The 19,807-nt window shown below is 40.0% G+C and overlaps 1 protein-coding gene across 12 annotated transcripts in view; it reads right to left on the bottom strand.

Annotated features, from left to right (window-relative positions):
- BNC2 (basonuclin zinc finger protein 2) overlaps nt 1-19,807 on the bottom strand; it is a 504,931-nt gene that overhangs the window by 135,272 nt on the left and 349,852 nt on the right. The window lies entirely within an intron of this gene.

Here is a 19,807-nt window from a genome sequence, read left to right as displayed (position 1 = left end):
CCCATCTCTGCACCAAAAGGAGGAACACACTGCCAACTCAGGCCCCAGCTGCACGTCCAACCAGCATCACTTTTCTGAGTAAGATTCACCCCTTAAGATACCTGGATGGCTTGAAGAGGAAGAGGAGGGTGTTCTTTGGACTTATAGGGGTAAAAGGTTAATCCAGAGGGAATAAAGAAAGCTGACCTCTGGGGGGCAGATGGGAACTGGTCATTTACCTTAAGCTGAATTAGCTAAGAGAAATTATTCCAAGACTCAGTTCTCCAAAATTCCCCTCTTGCTGTTTACCCGTTAGTGTTCTCTAACAGTTTTTCAGAAGAAATAAAGAGAAACAAAAAAAGAAATTCAAGTCATAAATAGGTACTTTATTAACAGCTGTGATAAAGGGCTTAGTATGAGATGAAAACAGAAAAAAATGACCACAATCAATGTATGAGAATTCCTGTGTATTTCAGCTTCATCACTTCAGCACAGAAAACTGAGGATGACCATTCTCAGAGTAAATATGTTCAATGGAACTAATATTTCAATAATTAGGCCTTTTTCTCCTCAAATCTGAGAAATCACATTTCTCCTCTAGCTCTGAAAGCCAGATAAGGCTATACATTCTCATCCCCATCCCTATCTGAGTTACTGAGAACCCTACTGCAGATAAATGACATTTTTACTCAGTTTCTCTAAAGTGACCCATTAAGATACAGCATTGTCCCACCCACAGGGCTCAAAGAGATGCTGCAAAGATGACTAAGATAATGAATGAGGTCCTTTGAACTGAAGAGAAGGCAAAAGCACTGGATCAGCTGCCAGAATTATACAGATATGACCTTCTAGAGATTTAAAGAGAGAAAGATGCTCACCTAAATGGGCATCAGACAACAACTGCCGGGCTCACATCTACCTAATTCTACCTGTACGCACCCAAGGTTTCTGTAAGTTCTAACCACTGTCTGGTTGAATGCCTCAATCACTCTTCCCAATAACCTTCTCCCTGAGCAGTGCAGGCTACCATAGGTGCACACACTGAGCAGCTCCTCTTTTAATACACTGGTATTTCTGCATATTAATATGAGTATTTAAAAGTGCACGCACACACACACAATTTTTTGTGTTTCAAATGTATTTTTTCAGGGCTCCTCCTCCACTCTCGTTTCCTCCTGACTTGTGGTCACTGGAGAGTTCATGTACTCTTGATAAATTGCCTTCTTACATCCACAGTGTAAAGGCCCTTATCATTTATCTGCTGGCTTCATTCAACACATTTACTCCTAGGAATACTTTGTCAAAGAATTCGGGTTTCCTCATACTTCATTTCTTGCAGCTGATTTGTCTGATCTTTCCTATTCTAGTGGTTAAGTCAACTTTGAATAAATAGCTTTAAAAATTAATTTAACGTTTGGGAAAGATAAGGGATTCACAAGCCTAGGGACTGAAGTCTTCTCTCACTCCACAGGGCATTTAGACGGCAGGAAAGAGGCATTATCATCCCTGCTCTTCTTCAAGTACAGCTTAACTACTCATCTTCTGAGCAGTGGCTGCTCTGCTTACAGAACCCAGTATCCAGCTTGCGTGAAATCTGCTCCTCCTCCCTTTCCCTTTATCAAACTCCTTGTATCAGACTCTTCTTCACAAAATACACTGCTGTGACCACAACAAATATGAAATCGGGAGGGTCGAGTAGAGGGGGCATAAAGTGAAACCAAACCTGATTCCTGTCCATGTGACTGACACCTTGTTATCTGCACATTGAGTGTATGTAGGGGTGTGTACCAATGTGTTTTAGGGCCAGGTGTAAAGTTTCACCCCTCTCTTCCCACTCTTTAAAGAGGGCTGGCAGTTTTAGAGCATGAAGAGGACTAAACTGTTGAGGGTATAAAGAGAGGTTGTTCAAAGAATTGAAAAAGCACAGGTAGAACAGATAAGGCAGAAGTATATCCCTAGATATGCTTATGAGACTATCAGAGAGTACGAGTATTCAAAGGACATTACTGGGGACTTCCCTGGTGGTTCAGTGGTTAAGTATCTGTTTTCCAACACAGGGGATGTGGATTCCATCCATGGTCTTATTAAGAAACTAAGATCCTGCATGCCATGGGGCAATTAAACCCATGCGCTGCAACTACTGAGCCCGTGTGCTGCAACTAAGACCATGCAGTCATAAATAACTGAATAAATATTTTTTAAGAAAATAAAAGGACATTACTGATTGTTTAGCATGCCACATGTCCAGAAGTAGGAATTCTGTTGTAAGCCCCGTAACTAGACAGTAGAGGTCAACAAGCTTTTGTATAAAGGCTAGACTGTAAATATTTTAGGTTTATGGGCCTTGCCTCCAGTTTCACAACTAGTCACCTCTGCTATTATAGAGAGAAAAGCAAACTTAAACCAATGGGCTGTCTGTGTTCCAATATAATTTTATTTACACAAATAAGTGCCTGGCTTACATTTTGGGTTCTGATATGAAAAATAAAAGGGTGGGCCAAATAGTTTAAAAAGTCAATATGTGGTAAGGAAAAAGCTCCTAGTATGTGATTAAAGCAGCAATTATCAAGGAGATGAGCCATAGAGGAAGGCTGGGAAAATTAAACTGCCCAGCTTGCTGATGTCAACTGCAAATTTCAGCATAAACATATCATCAAAGATTACACTCAAACGTCTTGAATGAAATCAAAACTTTCTGCTTTATAACTGTTGGGTGGTACTGAGTCACCAAGTTGCCAACAGCTTTAGAAGGACGTTTCCTTGGTCAGCAAAGGGTTAAGTAATGATTTTTAAAATCGTCATGGTAACAGTAAACTGAGAACTGGACTCTGCCTAAGGTTATGCTCTTCCTATGTCTGATTGTGGGGGACTTAAGACTGGAACTCAGGCAGGTTAGAAATTTGAGCCAATAGGAATGAAGGAAAAGCAGGGCAAGAACTTGCTCAGCAGGATGGAATGGGAAAAGATGGTCTCCTACTTTTATGAGCTATGGGCCAACCCTCTGTTAACATTGTCCTATACCAATAGTTTTGCCAAAATTCCTTTTTCAAATGAAATCTTTACTGGAAAGTGGACATAAAAATATATGAATGTGAAGCTACTCTTGGTAAAGCTTGAGGGGACATGAATTTGACAACTTCCCACTATGAGTTACTATCTCTTCCCTTCCTGTTTAAGCATCTCAGTGGGACCCCTAGAGTTCTCAAAAGCACAGTTTGAAAAGCATTTTTGTATACAATAAGATGATATCAATTATTCCTCCGGCTGTGCTTCCCCTTCATCCTGGGTACAGAAAGCACATTTCCCTTCAGGGAGCCCCTCTTCTCGTACACTCAATACCATTTATTTCATAGAATTGAATATACCTGAAGCCAGGCTTGGAAAACCAGTACCTCCTAGTTCCTTGCCCACAAAAACCAGTTTAAGAAAGGGCAAGTGACTTAAGTCTGAAGAGGAATATTGAATCCAGGGTTTCAGTTAGAACTGCAGGGAATTCTCTCTCCTTGAAATCGGTAGTTGTCAAATATGCTTGGGAATGAGAGTCATGTGGAGGATAGGAGGGCTGCAGAATGGCTGGAGAAAGACTAAGGACTGGCAACGCTGTAAAGACTAAGAACTGACAACGCTGTTTGAGCCAGAAGATACAGTTGCAGAAGACACAGTTATTTTTCAGTTATACAAGCCAACAAAATCTTTCTCTCCCTTTCTCTCTTCCTATGTCTGCTGGAAGTAGGATTCTGTAATTTGTATCTAAAAGAGCCTTAACTAAGACAACTACCTTTTAGGGGTATTTTTGCAGCTAGATAACATGTATTTCAAAGAGGCTGTCAGCAGCTCAACTAAAGGTATGTTCGTTTCCAGGCCAAATGCGATTCACAATTTCTCCAGTGACTGGAATGAGGGTATCCCTAAATTTTAATATCTCACACAAATTTGCCAAGGGTGATGGACACCATCAGCAACATTAATAAATAAAAATAATTGTTGTATGGCGGGGGAGTAAAGGAAATGACCATTTAAGTACTAACTAAATGTCAGGCAGGCATCATTCTAAGGTTACAATGATCTCATTTAATCCTTTAAAAAGATTAAGAACACAAGACATTACTATTACTGCCTACAAGTTCTGTGAGGGTCAGTAACTGGCCTAAGGTCATTTAGTTATTTCTCCCAAGAAACTCTGTTGCTACTGCATGTTCAGATAAACAGTCAATAAGCAACTCTAGTAACGTGCAAGTCTTCATCATGCTGGAAGTCCCTAACTGCCAACGGTCTGGGCTTCCTGCCCATCACTCTGCTGAAGCAAGCATTTCAAAGGTCACCAACACCTGCCTTCCTACAAAATCCGATCGCTTTTCCCTTCATTATTCTCCATGATCTCGCCATAGCAGCTGACCTTATTGATCACCACTACTCCTAACGTGCTCTTCTCCTTCATTCATGCATACATGCATTTACTCACTGGCACTTAACAACTCATCCCCAAGGCAGGTGCTGCATGCAGATGCTCTAAAAGAGATGTGATGAAGTACTGATGGGCACAGAAGAGAGGGTGACTCTGCAGGGGAGGCACAGTCTTGTAAGATACTGGCAAGCAAGAAAGGAGGGTGGCGGTCCAGGTAGATGGAACTAAGGTAGCGATTCTCACACATTGTGTGTCTCAGAATCAGCTGAAAGGGCTTGTTAAAACATAGGTCAGATCCCTGGGCCACCCTCCCCTGGAGTTTCTGATTCATTGGGTCAGGGGCGAGGGCCAAGAAACAGGATTTCTAACAAGCCTCCACAAGACACTGATCCTGCTGGCCAGGGACCATACTTTGAGAACCACAGCACTAATGAGATGTGTGTAAGAGAACCAAATATCCAATGGATGTGTCAAACCTGCGGCCAACAAGTGGAAGATGGATACAGAAAAGTCAGACAAGCAGTCTGAAAGAAACCTTAACACTGAAAGCCAAAACCTCTGGAAAGGTTATAATTTTATTTCTGGTTAACAGGATGTAGAAAATATTAAATATTTCATAAGATTAAAATGACATAATTTTAGATGTAAAACTCTGATGAGAGTCTGGAGGTTTACTTAAAGGAACAGTTGTCAGCTGGGGACACTTGGCTCACAGCCACAACCCCTAAAGAAGAGGGTTGAAAGGGAGATGGTCAAGGTTTATTTGAAAAACTACCAGGACTTCCTTGGTGGCTCAGGGGTTGAGAATTGGCCACGCAATGCAGGGGATGTGGGTTCCATCCCTAGTGGGAGAACTAAGATCCCACAGGCCATGAGGCAACTAAGCCAGGCGCCGTTTAACTACTGAGCCCAAGTGCTCTGGATCCCATACGCCACAACTAGAGAGAAGCCTGCGCGCTGCAACTACAGCTCCTGCACGTCACAATGAAGATCCTGCGTACCACAACTACGACTGGATCCAGTCAAATAAATAAATAATATTTTTTTAAAAAGAAAAATTACCACACGTGATGCTGACATACACCCCTAACACATACACATCACTGAAAACCACAGAGATGAGTCAAAGGGCAAGATGACCGAGAGCTAAGTGAACAGGGTAGGAAATGTTTGCAGTGCTCTACTGTGAGATGCCTTGACTCGTGTGTGTGTGTGTGTGTGTGTGTGTGTGTGTGTGTGTGTGTGTGTGTGTGTGTGTGTGTGTGTGTTAGTTGCTGAATTGTGTCTGACTCTGCGATCCCATGGACTGTAGCCCGCTAAGCTCTTCTATCCATGGAATTCTCCAGGCAAGACTACTGGAGTGGATAGCCATTCCTTTCTCCAGGGGATCTTCCCAAACCAGGGATCAAACTTGGGCTCTCCTGCACTGCAGGCAGATTCTTTACCATCTGAGCCACCAGGGAAGCCCCTGGACTTCAAATGATGATCTGCATAAACCTGGGATATGCATGGGCCTTTCAAAGATATGCAGACACATGGACTCAGCTTCCAGATCCTGAAATCCCATATTTATTCTTTCCCAAAATGAATTCCCCTGAGAACAGACTTGCCTGTCCATGCAGACTGTTGTTTAGTCACTCAGTCATGTCTGACTCATGGCAATGCCATGGACTGCAGCCCACCAGGCTTCTCAGTCCATGAGATTTCCCAGACAAGATTACTGGAGTAGGTTGCCATTTCCTTCTCCAGGGGATCTTCCCAACCCAGGGATCAAACCCACGTCACCTGAATTGGCAGGTGGATTCTTTACTATTGAGCCACCAGGGAAGCCCATCCATGCAGATAATCCACCCTCAATCCTCCTTTGAAAACTATACCCTTTCTTCTTGACCAAATAAAGGCACACTCTGCCTTGACTTAGTGCACTGGCCTAGGGTGTAAAGCTCTCCTGGGTGCCAAAATAATGGCCAATTAGAACTTCTTTGTGAAGCCTTGTTTAATGATTAATAAAAGCACCAAGAACCTAGGCAAGGGCCCTCTTTCCCTGATTATGCAAATAAAGGGTAACTAGAACCTGATATTTGGGTCTATGCTGAAATATTCAGAATTCAGACATTATGCAAAATGGGGCAACAGTCATGCAGTCACCTCTTGAATTCTTATATATAATAATGTATCACTTGTTAGAAAGTATCCTATGAGAGCAAAGCAAAAATGTCCAATGCTGAAAATGGCTTTTCCCTTCATTCTTTTCAATTATTCCTGATACTCACCCCCAGGAGGTGTCACCACCTGGGAAGTAAAGGCCCCAAGCACATGTGATGCCCACTATTTTAAATTCAGTTTGAATATTTTCTCAGACCTATGAAATTTGTTAGATACACTGAATAAAACCTGTGGATATGAATTTTACATGATGTCTTTCAGAAACAATGTTTATTATTTAATAAGGTAATTACTACCCATTTAATCAAGTACTATCAAAATACTTATTTTGGTTATGATTAAGCATCATTTGCATCTTATAAAGTTTTGAATATTTCTACATCCTCTTAATAGAGATAAACTTACAATAAACCATGATCTAAATGCCAAAGCACTTCATTTTTAGCAATATATAACTCCTTTCATTAAATACATTATAAATTTGACCATGTTTTTATAAAATATTGGTCTTATCTATCTTGTTCCTAAAGTCCAATGTCAGACAGTGATACACAGATGAAACCAACTGCATTATCAAAGTAACATTTTGAATTTTAACATATTCCTCACTTCATAAAAGAAGTTATACTTTATAGCACATCATTAGTAATTAAGTAATGAGAAATAGCATTTCTATTATTTACTTTATAAGTTAACTTTATTAGCTCTACATTTTATTCTGGATTGTTTTAGCAAACTATCCTATGACATGCAGCCCATAATTTATTGATTCTTATTCATATTTCTCAAAATGTATATTTAATACATTCATTTGAACTGAAATGTGAGTTCATTTTTTTTCAATGATAATTAAGTCTGATTTGGCAGCCTGATTTGACCATGAACTGGCACTGGTGGAAATTTTCATCAATTTTGATAGCTAAATCTGCAGTAATAAAAGTATCTCCTTTAAAAAACAAATATATTGCAGAAGTCATTTGAATAACATAGTATTTTTATTTTCTCAATCTTTTTGGTGTATATAATAATAAATGTTATGCCTCTAAATGAAATATTCATGGCTAAATTTATAAACAGGCATTCATCATGTCTTGTTAGTGCAGAAATTGAGAAAGTAAATGACTAACAACATCTGAGTAATAAGGTAGATGACTTGCATTTCTTCCCTCTTAACAAAACTAACTGATCACTCTGTAATTGTTGGCACATTATCTGAAATGATTCCTCAGAACTGAATGACAATGTGATAGTTTCCAGTTGTACCTATTCATGTGAACAGGTGTCCAAGCACTTAGATCTGCAAAAATGGGGAAGGAACTGAGAGTGTACATTTTCTCTTTCTTACAATAAGATCTATTCATTTACTGACACATGAACTAATCGAGGAAGAAAACAATTCATTGCCCTATCCATCTTATTGACAGATGCATTTCTGACAAAAATTCACTTTACATTTAATAAGTTAGGAAAATTTGCAATATTTATATTACTTTGATCTTATTCCTCTTCATGATCAAAAGTAAACAATAAAATTTCCATTTATAGATATATTATCTTATTTTCTTAATTTTCCCTTCAGGCATGAATGATAAAAGACTTTTCAATGAACATATGATTTCATTTTCGGTAATGTTATTTGCAGACAGTGAACTGGAAACAAGAGTTAAGGAGAAAAAATAATGACTTAGAGCAATGACTTAAAGTTCCCGATGTTTAAAGAGTGCTCATTGTCCTCCAGACTGATAACAGAGTTTCTAAAGCCAGACACCAAGGGTTCAAATGCCAGTTGTGCCACCAAATTTCTTATGACCTTGGCAAGTTACTTAATACATGAAAATATTAGGACGGCTTTTTCTTTTCAAAACTCTTTTGGGGGCAAGCAGGCCAATAGCATGAAGACTGCTACCACAGTACAAGGAGAAAGAAAAGGAGAACAAAGAATCGAGCCCAAGCTAACAAGAATGGGGAAGAAAACAGATGCTTGAAGTGAAGATGAGTCAGAGTTACAGGATGACTGAGATTTTTGAGTCTGGAGGATTTGGATGGGAAATCAACTGAGATGCCTGGGACCCGTCAGGATTCCAGAGGCACCACCTCTCCAGCTGTCCACCTGTGATCATCTGCCTCTAGCAATCCAACTACTGCACTACAGAGGTCATCCCTAAACTGTAAGTTGAGTTCTACCCAAGCTCTGTGCCCTAAACTCCAAACACATCCTTGACCCCTTTACTGTGAAAGGGAAGCCTAAGAAACTCTGCCAAAATGCTTAAAAATCAAACCTTTCCTGTTGTATTTTTTTTTAATGAAGATGTCATAGATGCTCAATGAAAAAATATTAATTCAAAAAAAACAAGCAGAAGACAACATACATAATCCTACCAACCAAAGGCACTATTTGCTTACACGTTGATGTAGCTGCATCTATTTTCTTCAATCCATAATTCTATCTTGTTGTTGTTGTTCAGTCTTTCAGTTGTATCTGACTCTTTGCAACCCCATGCTACAGCACGCCAGGCTTCCCTCTCCTTCACCATCTCCTAGAGTTTGCTCCAACTCATGTCCTTCGAGTAGGTGATGCCATCCAACCATCTCCACCTGCCTTCAATCTTTCCCAGCATCAGGGTCTTTTCCAACGAGTCAGTTCTTTGCATCAGGTAGCCAAAGTATTGGAGTTTCAACTTCAGCATCACTCCTTCCAATGAATGTTCAGGACTGATTTCTTTAGGATTGACTGGTTTGATCTCCTTGCAGTCCAAGGGACTCTCAAGAGCCTTCTCTAACACCACAGTTCAAAATCCTTTCGCACTCAGCCTTCTTTATCGTCCAACTATGTAATTCTATATAGTTGAGGTTATGCAAGAGTTAAAAATTTCTAATTTGCTGTTGCTTTTCCATTGAACTTTACATATCATGAACATTCAAAATGAGAGCCTGTGAATGTTTCTACTGCAGCTCCCCTGGATCTATCCCTCCTCTATGGACTAACTTCTACCACTGTAGTACAGACTTTTAGACTCTCCTAAGTCCACTAGTAAAAGTGACTTTGGCCTGCCTCTGTTCTCTCTGGCCTAACACAAAAAGAACAGTCAGTTTTCAAGTCAGTCTTCTCAAAAGATGTTTTGCTCTTTACACTCCTCTGAAAACAGTGAAGTGAAGTCGCTCAGTCGTGTCCGACTCCGTGCAATCCCATGGACTATAGCCTACCAGATTCCGCCGTCCATGGGATTTTCCAGGCAAGAATACTGAAGTGGGTTGCCATTTCCTTCACCAGGAGATCTTCCCAATCCAGGGATTGAAGCCGGGTCTTCCGCATTGTAGGCAAACACTTTACCCTCTGAACCACCATGGAAGTTCTCTGAAAACAGTGCGGGAAGGTAATTATGGCAGTTTAGGAAGTGAGGTGGGGCTGCTAGTTGAGCAGGCACTGACTAAAGTTGCATAATTTATTCCCTTTCCTACAAATTCAAGTGTTATTTGGGGGTATCCAATGGATTTCTAGGTACAATCAGTATAAGACCTAGTGATATTAAAGAAAACAAGCTTAATATCAATGTGCAGAGACTGGATCGAAATGAACAGGCATTATGAGAATCATAGTACAGATCACTAAGTTTGTGATCCATGTGCTAGATTTAGGGTCTCCTAGCTATAGAATCCCGTGGAGACAGGAGTCTGGTGGGCTGCTGTCCATGGGGTCGCACAGAGTCGGACACGACTGAAGCGACTTACCATGCATGCATGCATTGGAAAAGAAAATGGCAACCCACTCCAGTATTCTTGCCTGGAGAATCCCAGGAATGGAGGAACCTGGTGGGCTGCCCTCTGTGGGGTCACACAGAGTTGGACACGACTGAAGCGACTTAGCAGCTTAGCAGCAGCAGCTATAGGAAAAGATACCGTAGAGCCAGTTCTCCTCCATGTTGATAGCTACTGATCCATGGCCTCAACCAACCATGGATGGAAAATATCCACATACAAAATATTCCATAAATTTCCAAAAAGCAAAACCTGAATTTTCCATACTCTAAGACTACTTACACACCATTTACATTACACTCACAATGATTTACATAGCATTTACATTGCATTAGGTATTACAAGTAATCAAGAGATGATGAAAATATATGGCAGATTTGAGAGGATGTGCACAGGTTATACGACAGAAGTGACTTAGCACACATGCATGCATTGGAGAAGGAAATGGCAACCCACTCCAGTCTTCTTGCCTGGAGAATCCCAGGGACGGGGGAGCCTGGTGGGCTCCCGTCTATGGGGTCGCACAGAGTCAGACACGACTGAAGCGACTTAGCAGCAGCAGCAGCAGCATAGGTTATATACAAATACTACAGCATTTTATATAAGGGACTTGAGCATCTATGGATTTTGATATATGTACAGGTCCTGGAATGAAATCCCTTTGGATACCAAGGACAAGTATGACTTTGAAAGGGGGTCAAAGAACAGCCAACACAATAATATTATAAGAGCATCTCCAAAGAAAAGACTATTTTTCTTTTGTAAAAGGTCTGGAGGAAAAGAGAAAAAGCAAACAGGTAAATTAACCTCTTTTTAGTATACAGAATTTTATTGGGAAAAAGAATAGGGTTTAACTGCACAATATGGATGTGTGTGTGTGCTAAGTTGCTTCAGTCGCGTCTGACTCCTTGCGACCCTAAGGACCATAGCCTGCCAGGCTCCTCTGTCCATGGGGTTCGATATGCATTCTAGTTAAAAAAAGGGGGGGGGGAATTCATACTATAAGAGCTTCTTAAACTGTGAATTAGGTTACTGAGGAAACATAATTTACCTAGATTTCTTTAAAATGCCAGAAACAGAAGCATAAACTGGTAATTTTCTGGCTATAAGACAAAGGAAAAATTAAGGCCTGGATATAATTTCAATAAACACTTTGATAGAATCTATAGCTTTTCAAAGGAAAGTGGTGGCTAAGCCACAAGATACATAAGTAAGTGTGACGAAAACTCATTTCTGACAAGAACAGAATCACCATAAGGACAGCAGCTGGCGTATTTGTGGTTCATTAATGTAAGTATGTAAAGTAAATGTAAAATAAGTATAAAGTGTAATGCAAAATATATAATAAATGTGAAGTAATATATACTTTTAACTACATTGCTAACTTAAAGAACAAAGTAATGCCCTTTATAAAATTTAGTTTTCAAATGTATAAAATAGTACTGGTAGTGTGTGAGGGGTGGTTATAAAAGAACTTGCATCTATCAAATGAAATGTGAATAACTATTTTTTTATTTCAATTTTTAATAACAGGAATTACTCCCCAAACCTTCAAATAAATTAAAATAAATGTAAACCTGTAATTCTACAGACTTCACTTCCAATATTTTCTGTGAAGGTCATAGAAATAAGAACATATTCAGATACTTTTTTTTCTTAATGTTGGAGTATAAAAGTGCTTTTCACTGATCCTAGAAAATTGGCTCTCAGTGATAGTTTATAGTTCTTAGTTTTCCACAACTTTTTTTAAACATAACTTTCTTTAAAAGCCAAATTCAAGTGACTTAGGTGGTTTCCACAGGAATATGCTCGAACACTTCAGGCCCTGATGTCCAGTAGACTCCATCAAATAGCTGTTCGGGCACGGTGGTGTGAAGCTTATAGCCATTCAATAAAATGAAAAGCAAGCCAAATGGAATGATTTTTCAAAGCCACCTACTTCGCAGAGTAAAACAATTGAAAATTTGTATGAAAACAGTCTAAAAGAAAGCCTTCTATTTCACTAATTTCCAGTCCTGCCCTGGATATTTTTAAATTTTCAAATACTAATTTCAAGCAATTTTACAAGTGAAAAAAAATTAAAGAAGCCTTATTTTTTGATTTTGGGAGAAAGCCAAGTGAACCCTAAATTGCAAAGCTAATTGTTTTGAGAACTCCAGTCTCTTGCCCCAACTCCCCTTAGGATCCAAATTATAATAGCATCAAGTGGTCAGCTTTTAGGAGCTCTGGGTCCTAGAGTACTGTTTTAATCTCTAAGAGGTTAACGTTTCAATGTGTCTTTAAAGGGCTGTTTTATGGAATTCTTTCCACAATTACTTTAAGAGTCAAATAAAAACAGCTGTTAGCAACAGAATTTTATTAGGGCAATTTCTGGGGTCAGATTTTTTAAGTTTTGATTACTTATAATCAGAATATTGTTCCCCTTCCTACTTCAAGTACCCAGACCATAACCTCTGAATTTATGAGGGTGTGTGGCTCTTCATTGATGCTAATATGACCAATAATTCCCAATTATACCACACTTTATAATATGCACACTATACCCAATATAATGATATGTCATTTCAATGTAGCTAGCCCATGAACTTCTACAGGTTTAATGGGATTTTGCGTATTTAGAATTTCATCATAAAGGGGCCCTTTGGAATCATTAGAACATCAATCCTTTCCCATTATAAGACTCAGCTTTCTTACTAGGCAAGAGCATCAGAGTGCCAGGCAAAGGCTTAACCTACCATAGGTTGTAAGCCAGTTCCTAGTAATAGCTGTCACACTGGAGAACAGTAATAAATGGCAATGATGACATATTAAAAACTTTTCAGTGAATCAGGTGATCAGTGAGGAAGGTGGATGACGACTAAGAGAAAAACTCCTTATGACTTGAAGTAATATTTAGATGTGCATATTTTACCCACTACTTTTGGGGGAAAGAAGTGTGCAGTTGGGAGCAAATTAAGTACAAAATAACTCATGTTCCCTTTAAGTCACAACTTTTTAACTGTAACTGTCAAGGTTGAATTAATTAGGATATTTAATATCAAAGAGAGAGAAGGCTTGCTTTTAGAATGTTTTTTAAGGAAAGAAGAAAAGGAATGATATGGAGCTGAAAGAGTTGATCCCCAAGCCTGGTGATAAAAACTGTCAGTCCTTATATGTGAAAGGCTTATTTTTTTTTTCTTGAACAAATAGTGTGTCAGTGTTTTTAAGTCAAAGGGTGGGGGGAGACATCTCTACTGAGCCATGCATGATAAACCCTGATTACATTACTATACCCTGTATACCTTATGTGAAGAGTCCTTGATTTTTTTTTTCTCTTAATACATGAGGGATAAGGAGATGAATACTCTTATGCTCCATTAGGAAAGTGAACCTACACTGTAGGGAGGAAAGGGGGACAGAAGGAGCTCCAATGAGCCCTACTTGTCCTACGGATTTTAATTGCTCCCTATTTGACATGCAGCTTTGAGTGTATATGGATATGCACACACACACACTCACAATTAGTCCATGGTAGAATTTGAGCTCCACTTGAGACTATATAGGTAATATTTCAAACTGATTGGCATTTCCCCCCCTGTGGCCTTATGCATAATAAAGTCCTCACAACAGACTTTGGAAATCATTAAAGTCTGACTGAGGCACATGCAGAAGTAGACTGTCAACGCTGTTATTCAGAAGCTCGCTCTCTCGGCTAGGAGACTAAACAGATCCTTGGTTGTACGTCTCTTCCTTCTTCCTTTTCCTTCCAAGGCCCACTTTTGGGGGTATGTCTCTCCTCATCTGCATCTCCATGAGTAGGTGGTTAAGCAGAAAGAGGAAATGCAATCTGCAAGCTTGACAGTAAGTTTAGGAAGACATCGAATAACTGAATCTACCTGCTGCGATCAGGTTTGGGGATTATTATTATTATTATTCCTGCTGTTGTTCTATCCAGTTTCTAGTTACCAAGGAGAGCTGAGAGATGACTACACAAAACTCTGCTTTATATAATTTACAGATCAATGAATTAAATGCACACTGACTACAAAACATAACCCCTTTAAAAGTAACTATTGAAATAAGCATATTTTGTTTGCTGATTATCCTTCTATTCAACAAACAAAAAAAATGTATTCTGTAAGAGAATAATCACCCTACTCCCAATTTATTAACTTAAAAGATTTAATTTTCCTGAAGTAGCATAGATCTGTATCAGAAACTTTATTATGGAAATATTCCAAATGCAAGTCATATTTATTTTTGATAGAATATGTGCTTTAAACTCTACAAGAGCAGTGAAGAAGTATTTCAAAACTTAGAGAGAACAGTGATACAAAAGCCAGCACTTGGTAGAAAACACCTAAAAGAAAGAAATGATTATATTCAGTCTTTTTTTTTTTAATGAACGTCACCTTTGTGTCACAAGTATTTTTCCTTCCCTCTCCCAGTAAGTCAGTCTGAAATCTCATTCTAAATCTATAATCAATCTCTCTTTCCCCCACTGTAATCCCTTGAAACTCTGGGCTATCACACACACTTTTGACACTGACATGTGTTTTCTTCTGGATTGCTGGATTTGCTTAATGCATATATCAAGTATCAAACTGCTTTGCATCAGTGACTGGCGGGATAAAAGACCTTCTATAAAGATTTGGTCATAAAAAAGGGCTAAGAAGGCTGTCTTAGGAAAAGGCTAAACTAACCAATTTTTAAATGCATGAGCAGAAAATGTTAAGGACTAAAGCAATGCTTGCCGATTTTTTCACTAATATCATCTATGTACGGCTGAGCAGAGAGGAAGGCCTTCAAAGTTCCCATCCCATTTGCTACCAGTTGGCTCTTTGACACCTGAGTTATCAGCAAGGTAAAATAGCATTCAGAGTTTAAGCCACTTGCAAAGTGAAACTATTTTCTACCATCATAAATATTTCATGGAGACCAACTTTTGAGAAAAAGTCTCCTGAAATGACATGAACAAAGGAACGGGGGAGATACTGGTTAGCCCGGTGAATCCTGGTTACCCATTTCATAATAATGACTCTAGTGTCTAATTAGAAGACAAGGTCTATTCATCAGGATCAACAGGCACAATTTTTTTAAAGATCCAAAATTTCAAGTGTAGCCATTATTTCTGTAGATATTTTACTGTATTTAAAAACCAGTAATAGAAAACACTTGCCAAGTTCATTTAGTCTCTGACTGAGGCACACATATGTGATCTCCTAATTTACAGCTTGCACGTACAGATGTTCACACTTAGTAAAAGGGCTTCTTAATAGCTTTTTTTAATTAAAAGTGTGTTGATAATAGGTGTTTTAAACATATCCAAACAACAAAGCTGAACTGACAAATGCCTGTCTTCATGTCTCACATCGAGGCAAGATTTTATGAGAGAAATGACTATGATTCAGTCACATGTCTATAGGATAAATGTTAACCCCCCCCCAACCTCCAAATGAAATCTATCATTAATTTTTTTCTCTATGATCTGTTTCCAAGTCGAAAATGTTAGATTGCTACTAGGTTTATGTAGCCGAAAGCAGAACCACACAGCCGTTGCTGGCTGCCTGCAGTTTTTTTCCCCTTGCAAAACTTTGAACCCCATCCAGCTTTGACACACTGCCTCTTCAGTTAATAACTATCAAGTTTCCCCTTGTCTCCTGTCTACTTTTCTTTGAGGCAATTGCGCACTCAGCACCCCGAGATAATAACACACATCTATAAGATAAAAGCAATGGCATTAATGTAATTGTCTGCCTCTCTCTCTTTAGCCTAATCTTTTTTTCCTTCAGTTTTGACTGCCTATGTGACACCTGTTTTTGTCTCCTCTGATCCCAGGACAGGTTTTCCGCTGACAAGGTTTTTGCCTGACAGAGATTCTGCAGACAAGAACATAATAAAATATGAAGAACTGCTTGTCAGAGTTTCTGCCAATGCTCATATGAAATAAAGGAAAAAAATGACTCTTTTTTTTTTATAAGGGGCCCTGTGATGGTCGCTTTTGGCCTGTCAGGAAAAAGACCTTCCTGGCCAGATTCTCCAAGCCAAACAGGTGTTTCTTTTTATGTGAGAGGTTGATTTGTTTTTTAATTTTTACTGATAGTGGAAAACATGAACAGCCAAAAGCAGGGAAGGGGAGAATTTCTTACCCTCTAGATTTGCAGGCAAAGGAGTATTGAAGAGCTACTAAATAAAAAGTGAAAAATATTTAGCTCAAGACATATCTTCTGAATAAAACAAAAATGCCAATATCTGTTAATGATCAAACAAATTTAACTTCTTCTAAATTTACTTCTTGGTTGGGTAGGCTACTGAAACCTTCCACCTACCTTTCACTTGTTTTGTTGCCTGAAGACGCACAGAGGAACAAAGATGACAACAAGAGTAAGGACTGATAAACACAAAAACAGGACCAAAGGCAGGGTGGGGTGGTTTGCAAGCAGTGCTTGACGCTGCTGGGAAAGAAATTGGCTACCAGAAGTCAGAGACTTTTAGGTACATGCAGGAGATTCCCATAATCCTTCGTGCCATGTGCTACCTCACTCCTTCACGTGGAGGATGCTACAGTGGGTATCAGCACCCAGAGATGAAGAAGTGCTTTTCCTGAGGTCCCAAGCTAGTGGAGGGATTGCTATTATAGAAACCACCCTTCTGGTCTCAGTGAAATATACTGATACTATACACAACTGATGCCTTCGAACTATGGTGCTAGAGAAGACTCCTGAGAGTCTCCTGGACAGCAAGGAGATCAATCCAGTCAATCTGAAGGGAAATCAACTCTGAATATTCACTGGAAGGACTGATGCTGAAGCTGAAGCTCCAGTATTTTGGTCATCTGAACAGCCGGTTCATTGGAAAAGTCCCTGATGCTGAGAAAGATTGAGGGCAGGAGAAGAGTGCATTAAGAGGATGAGATGGCTGGATGGCATCACCAATGCAATGGACATGAACTTGGGCAGACTTTGGGAGATGGTGAGAGACAGGGAGGCCTGGCGTGCTGCAGTCCATGGGGTCACAAAGAGTCACACATGACAGGGCGACTGAACAACAACAACAATACAGAAGGAAAGACTTAATTGCTTCTGGGGGCAAGGAGGTCCAGCTTCCCTGATGACGGGGCAGAGGAAAGAGCAAACATCAACAGCACAGCACGTGTGAAAGCACAAAGGACTGAGTGAAGGAAGGACAGGAGCCAGGATGGGGATGTTAGGATTTTCACACCGATTTTAACTACTCTACCAGCAAACCAGGTTAACCAAACACATGATCTCACACCGAGATCCATGACAGCCATGCCTAACAGAAACAATTCAAGTCATATATGTAATTTGAAATCTCCCTCAGTGCTCAGTTGCTTCAGTCGTGTCTGACTCTTCACAACCTTACGGACTGTCCATGGGATTCCCCAGGTAAGAATACTGGAATGAGTTGCCATTTCCTTCTCCAGAGGATCTTTCTGAACCAGGGATCGAACCCACATCTCCTATACTGGCAGGTGGGTTCTTTACCACTAGTGCCACCTGGGAAGCCGATCTCATTTAAAAAGCAAAAAAAGAACAATGAAACTAATTTTTCAAAAATATTTTCTATTTTTCTATTAGCCCAATGCATAAAATATTTCACCAATATGTAGACCACTTACTTAACTTATATGTAGAGTGTATCAGGCAAAATGCCAGGCTGGATGAAGCACAAGCTGGAATCAAGACTGCTGGGAGAAATATCAGATATGCAGATGACACCACTCTTATGGCAGAAATTGAAGAGGAACTAAAGAGCCTCTTTAGTCAGGGGTAATTCAAATGCAGGCCAAGGATAGTGCCATGGGCATTTTGTGTTACCATGGGCGGTGATGAAGGTGAAAGATTAGAGTGAAAAAGCTGGCTTAAAACTCAACATTCAAAAAACAAGATCATGGCATCTGGTCCCATCACTTCATGGCAAATAGATGGGGAAACAATGGAAACAGTGACAGACTTTATTTTCTTGGGCTCCAAAATCACTGCAGATGGTGACTGTAGCCATGAAATTAAAAGGTGCTTGCTCCCTGGAAGAAAAGCTATGACAAACCTGGACAGCATATTAAAAAGCAGACATTATTTTGCCAACAAAGGTCCATATAGTCAAAGCTGTGATTTTTCCAGTAGTCAAGTATAGATGTCAGAGTTGGACCATAAAAAAGGCTGAGTGCCAAAGAATTTATGCTTTTGAACTGTGGTGTTGGAGAAGACTCTTGAGAGTCCCTTGGACTGCAAGGAGATCAAATCAGTCAGTTCTAAAGGAAATCAACTCTGAATAATCATTGGAAGGACTGATGCTGAAGCTCCAATCCTTTGGTCACCTGATGTGAAGAGACGACTCATTATAAAAGACCCTGATGCTGGGAAAGATTGAAGGCAGGAGGAGAAGGAGACGACAGAGGATGAGATGGTTAGACGTCATCACGGACTCAATTGGACATGAGTGTGAGCAAGATCTGGGAGATGGTGAAGGACAAGGAAGCCTGGTGTGCTGCAGTCCATGCGGTTGCAAAGAGTCAGACACAATTGAGCGACTGAACAACAAGTAGACCACATAGAAACCATTTTCATTGGGCTATTTTACATTCTTTTTTTCTAAGATTAAATCTCTAAATTTCAGTATACACTTTATATTGCATACCTCAGTTGGGACTAACCACATCTCAGTGCTCAGTTTGAGAATAGTGGCTTCCTTTTTGGACACCCAGGTCTAGTGTTGCCTTGTGTTCCTTGGCCAATTGAACTTAAGGCCCAACAAAGCTCTTCTTTCAATTAAATGTGTTTGCACTTCATTTCGTAGGATCACCTGACCATACAAGCAGGCTGGGAGATCTTAAGGCCAAAGGTGGGATTTTATTGTGTATCAAGGAACACAGTATAGATTTGGAACCAGTCTGTTGTTCCCTGTCTAGTTTTAACTGTTGCTTCCTGACCTGTATTGTATAGAAAATATTTAAAAGAATTACGGCCATAACTGGATAGATTTGTAAGCAATCTGTTGAGAAGTCCAGTAGTAAGTTTCCTCTCTCCTAAAGGAGATCAGTCCTAAGTGTTCATTGGAAGGACTGATGTTGAAGCTGAAACTCCAATACTTTGGCCACCTGATGTGAAGAGCTGACTCATTTGAAAAGACCCTGATGCTGGGAAAGCTTGAGGGCAGGAGGAGAAGGGGACAACAGAGGATGAGATGGTTGGATGGCATCACCGACTCAATGGACGTGAGTTTGGGTAAACTCTGGGAGTTGGTGATGGACAGGGAGGACAGGCATGCTGTGGTCCATGGGGTCGCAAAGAGTCGGACACGACTGAGCGACTGAACTGAACTGATACAATACCTTGGGCTTCCCTGGTGGCTCGGTGGTAAAGAATCTGCCTGCCAATGCAGGAAGGTGGGTTCGATCCCTGGGTCGGGAAGATCCCCTGGAGAAGAAAATGGCAACCCACTGTAGTATCCTTTTGTCTGGGAAATCCCATGGACAGAGGAACCTGGTGGGCTGTAAGT

The sequence above is a fragment of the Giraffa tippelskirchi genome, chromosome 1 (assembly GCF_054371585.1).
Source record: "Giraffa tippelskirchi isolate mGirTip1 chromosome 1, T2T-mGirTip1v1.2.pri, whole genome shotgun sequence".
NCBI classification, from domain to species: Eukaryota; Metazoa; Chordata; class Mammalia; order Artiodactyla; family Giraffidae; genus Giraffa; species Giraffa tippelskirchi.
Note: the sequence above shows the minus strand (reverse complement) of the source record. Positions and strands in the feature narration are given on the sequence as shown.